Source organism: Triticum dicoccoides, unplaced genomic scaffold, assembly GCF_002162155.2.
Source record: "Triticum dicoccoides isolate Atlit2015 ecotype Zavitan unplaced genomic scaffold, WEW_v2.0 scaffold1238, whole genome shotgun sequence".
Lineage (NCBI taxonomy): Eukaryota > Viridiplantae > Streptophyta > Magnoliopsida > Poales > Poaceae > Triticum > Triticum dicoccoides.
This window is the reverse complement of record NW_021186673.1, coordinates 1-5274: the sequence shown is the minus strand read 5'-3', so window position 1 is coordinate 5274 and position 5274 is coordinate 1. Positions and strand designations below refer to the sequence as shown.

The 5274-nt window shown below is 46.6% G+C and overlaps 1 pseudogene; it reads right to left on the bottom strand.

Moving 5' to 3' along the window:
- Positions 1-3: 3 nt before the first annotated feature.
- On the bottom strand, positions 4-2371 carry LOC119343362 (annotated as a pseudogene).
- Between the last annotated feature and the right edge of the window lie 2903 nt (positions 2372-5274).

Genomic DNA, 5274 nt, shown 5'->3' with positions numbered 1-5274 from the left:
TGTCAGGTTTTCAAGCCCCACGGGAGGACAAAGGCCCTCAAGTACCTCTGCTGCAACTTCTGAACTTCCAAAGAATAATAGTGTTAGATCTGTGAGCCGTTTCTTGGCAGCTAGATCGACTTCAAGAGCTTCCTCTCTGCTTTCAACACTTTCCAGACCAGTGATATACAGTCCGCCGCTGAGCCCGTTTAGGTACCTCAACTGCTTTGCCTCGTGCCCTTGTTCAGCACTTACTCTGAATGCTGGGATTGTTTGGAGTGAGGCAAGCCTACTCATGTTTGAAAATTGCAATCGACGACCGCTGCATACATGCCGCAAGTTGATAAGATCATCACAGGAAAATACCAAACCATTGCATTTACCAAAATCTAGCACCTGCGCATCTGTATACAGGTGGTTTAGACTGTTTGGTAAAGTTACTCTGCATCCAATATCTCTCCGGAAAGCAAGATAGCGCAGATGTTTTAATTGACCAACAGATTCCGGGACAGAAAATGTATCTGGTTTCCAAATAAGTGCACCCTTCACCGGACTCGAATTAATTGCTAGTGCCCGCAGTTTCGGCAGACTCTTGAGTATTTTTTTTTGATGACTATTTCTTCAACTGGTGTATTACATCCAACACTATAAATGATGAGAGTGTGTAACTTTCCCAATTCAAGAATCTTCTCAGTAATCAATGCTGCATCATAACTCTGAACAAAAAGATGACGAACGTCTTGGGGAACATCTCCCGTCCATCCTCCTCCTTTCTGGCTTGTGTTATTGTCAATTCTGAAGCAGTCACTGCCAGCTACTGTCTCCGCTAAATCGTGCAGCAGATCATGAACTAAATAGTGGTCCTTGTCATAAAACAAGTCCCACACTCCTGGTTGAATAAACGAGATCGACAATAGTTCATTAAAGATTTCCTGAGCAACTTCTTCAATATCACCCCCTTCATCCGTGTTTCTTATGAACCCTTCTGCCACCCACAGTCTCACCAAGTCATCACGGTGCAATCGATGTCTTCTAGGAAAAATACTGCAATATGCAAAGCAACGCCTAGCCTGCTCATCAAGCTGGTAGTAGCTCCACCACAGAGGTCCCGTCCGTTTATTGAAAAGGTCCTTATCATTGACTCCTCTCCAATAGTTAACCTCTTGTTGCCGACGTAAATTTCCTCCCACTGTTTTAGCTGCTAGAGGTGACCTCATCAACTTTTTTGCAATGTCAGCCCCAATGCTCTCGAACTTGCTTTGATCTTGGCCATCTTCAAGGGCATAATGCATGAACAACTCAAAGAAGGCATCATCATCAAACTCAGGTACCGGCATGGCAGTATATCTCACATCAGGACCTAGATCCGGGAATACATATTTACTTCGAGTTGTCACTAGGAGCTTGCTTCCTCTCTTTCCAACCTTCAATGGAGAAAGTAACTCTGGTAGATTCTGATCACCGACATCCTTATTGCACCAGACATCGTCTAAGACCAGAAGGAATCGCTTTCCATCTAGGGCCTCTTTGGATTGAAGGATTTTCATAGGAATATTGGAGGATTCCAATCCATTGGATTTTTTCCTAAAGAAGCCCTTTGGATCAAAGGAACCACACCTCCAAAATTCCTATGGATGCATTCCTACACCTCAATCCTATAGGAATTTCAACATCCACTATAACCTCTTTTTTACACTGATTCGCGTAGGATCGAGGCACTTTTCCTGTGTTTTTCCTGTGTTCCATCCAAATGACCATTCTTGTAGTTTTCCTCTATTTTGTAATCCTCTGTTTTGCACCTACAATCCCGTCAAATTCCTGTGTTTTTTGAATTCCTTTGTTTTCTAATCCTGTGATCCAAAGAAGCCCCTAGCTTCCTTTCCAGTTCTTTTCCCAAAGTAGTCAGGTTATTGAATTGAGGGCATGGAACCTTAGGCTCTGAAGCTGCCTCATACAACTCCTTGAAGATGTCGAGTAACCTAAAACTCTGAGAGACATGGACTCACATAACAAGGTCGAAATGACCTTCCTTGTTGTCTTGCTTGTCCTTTTCCTCATGGGCATAAACTAATTGTGCAAGGGTAGATTTCCCTGACCCACCAACTCCATGTATGCCAATTACAGAAAAGCATAGACTGTTGTTGGTGCTTGGTTGAACACCGCCTTCCTTCTCATGAATCATTTTTATGATCTTGTCGCGGTCATTATCTCGACCAAGCACTTTATGCGCAGAAACTGCAGTAGTAGGAGGATTGACAACCATTTTCTGTCTTCTATTGTCATTACTTATGCTTGACAAGTTAAGCTTAACCATAATTTCGTGTGCTTCATTTATAACATCTTCTATCTTCTTTAGGCTCTTTATCAACATCTTATTTGGCATACCACTCTCCTGCGACACCAAATAGCAAGTGCGAGATCTTTCAAAAATAAATTATAGGTGACCGTACAGATGCGAGCATTTTTTACACGAACTTTCCACACACTAAAAGATGAAAGAAGACTAATGTAATATAAGGGGAAAAAACAACCTACAAGATTTTCAAAAATCAACCATGGCATCTAGTCGGACTTGCCATAATCTAGTCTTTCAGAGAACACAAGGCTGCCACACACAACCAACGCATACATACCAATATACAAACACCATCAAACGCACACAAGTGTTCACGCCATCTGCACACTCATAAGCAAGAAGTTTGCTCGTTTGGAAGAGAGAAGTTTGTTTCGCAATGTAAAATCTAAGGAAATACTTGTGCACCAGAATCAAGGTATACAACAGAGAGCATCATTAAATAACTAAAACAAAAATAAATGTTCTCTACTATTGTATTGTTATTTTTGTGCTATATCCTGATGATTTGGACAAAGTGCAAGAGAAGCGAGCCATCTCTACCACAACACACCCCCATGACTGTGTCTTGGGGATAATGAGGCAATGCTTAGTTTGCATCCATCCAAAATTTTGGAAGTTTGGCTTGCAAACATTTTGGTGAAAGTTTAGGCCACATCAAATTTGGCTGATGAATTGGCACAAATTACAGGATGTGACTAAAAATACATAGGTATGCGAAATCTTGACCTGCCATGGATGTGTTTGAAGTCGCTTAAATATCTCCGATTAATTGCTTGACCAACAAAGCATCTTCATCACGGATGGGGATTGCTATTGAACCTCCTTCTCTACGTGCATTTGCCTGATCTCAGTTAACTAAGACAAGCAAAGCTACTACTGGATGATACTTCTTCTAGGATTTAACCTAAAAATCCTTCCACCCCGTTTTATAAATAGAGCCACTACAGATGAAATATACAAACGCACAGCCACACCCTGCTGGGGACACCAGCTATACAAAGAAAAAATCACCAATAGCTACAAACAAGAACCAAAAACAGGCACTAAGCTAAGCCAAACAAAGCACAAAACTAGGGAAGCTAGCTTGTTCCTGGCAATAAGCCCAAGTCTTCTCGAACCGCCTCAACAAGCCTCACCAAACAGGCCACCATACCAAGGCACAAACCACATGATGAGTCAGGTGAACATGAAACCCTCAGTTTGACGGAGGATGGGCCAATAAAAGACGCCTCCAAGGAGGGGGTCAGCGTCCACAGACATCGTCATCGGCCTGACAAGATCAAGCACGACATTCACCGGCGCCCCACCAACCAACCCGAGAGAGCATCATTGCACAGACAACCACACCCGATGCAACTTGACTAAAGAATACCATCGGCAGCCTATCCGTGATACCGATCCCAACAACCCCCTGGTCTTGCGATGACCTCGCACACCAAGCCAACGACCATCTAAAAGAGGCCAAGGTCGCATTGAGGTAAATTGCCGGCAATGAGAAAGCCCAAGGGAAACCTTGGTACCGAATTCATATGAGCACCACCGGAGAAGATGCCATTGACAGAGGGCGCTGCAACGTCGAGGATGTCGGATGGCCAGGGGAGAAAGGACGAAAAGAAATGTCTCTGGGGAGGAGAATGGTGTCCATAGACGTCATCGTTGCAAGCAATGGCCGAGGCCTTGCACAAATTTCACTGAGCTGCCTTCCCCAAGGCCGAGCAACAAGACCACAATATCGAGGAAGAAAGAATCCACCTTGTGACGGCCCGAGAGCACCACCGGTCCCTGTCCAGCCACCCGGTCAAAGCCGACCTAGGCCCCAAACCAGCTACTGAACCACGACCGGATGAGCGGAAGCTGGAAACCCAGACCCCTGGTCCCGGCCGACAGCTTGGCACATGACCCCAAACTGCCGAGAACATGGCAGTTGTTCCTCGGGCAGGATCCCCAGGCACATGTCCACGTAAGGACACCGGCGCCCCGTCCGAACCCAGCTTGGGAAGAAGGTGGCGGCCACAGCCCCATGGCTGCGACCCCCCGCCAGATTGACGTGCCCAAACCCCAAGCATGGTAGAAGCAGGCGCAATCCCGGCGCGTCCCACGGGTGAGAAGGTGTAAGACGACGGCCCTCCCAACCGTAACTGCCCCACCAGACGACCCCCGCCGACGGGGCCACTAGCACAACCGGCATCGCCGCAACATAGATCGAGATCCAGATCGGGATCGAGATGCCCCCGACCGAATCCCCGCCACCAGTGTCGCCACGACGCACCACTCCCTCCCAGCCAAGTAGCCGCCGGATCTAGCCAACCCCGCCGTCGGGAACCCTGCCAGACTCCGCACTCCTCACCGCTGCGCAGCCAACCTGCATCGCAGCCACCACGAATAGGGAAAGGAAGGAGAGGCCCTGCCGCCGCCCGCGCCACACGGGCTTCGCCCGGCGACAACGACGGGAGGAGGCGCCTGGCGGAGGAGAGAGTCACCGGTGGCCAATCTAGGGCTCCTGTAACGCGCGCAGGGGCCACATCGTGGGAGGGCAGAGGACCGAGGTGGGGGGGGGGAGGGTATTTCTTTTTCATCCGTGTTATTTTTGCCCTTCTTCTAGGATTTGACAATGTGGTGTGTCTTATCGATTTCTAACAATTCAACCGGTTTTGGTATCCGCCCCCGTCGATAACTTTTATTATTGCATCTTATATAGTGCGATGGTTTTGGTATCCGCTCCCGTCGGCCCTCGTCCTGTCTATGATTCGAATGTGGTATATATTATCTTTTCATAACTATTGGTTCATTTATTGTTTATGAAAATTATGCCGACCAACGTGACATAGATTTTATTTATCTAGGAGGTTGTTGAACCGGAAATTCCAACCGACCCTATTGTCGAGAGGTTAAATTTAGTTGAAGAAGAAAACAATTTCTTGAAGGAAAAAATAAAAAAA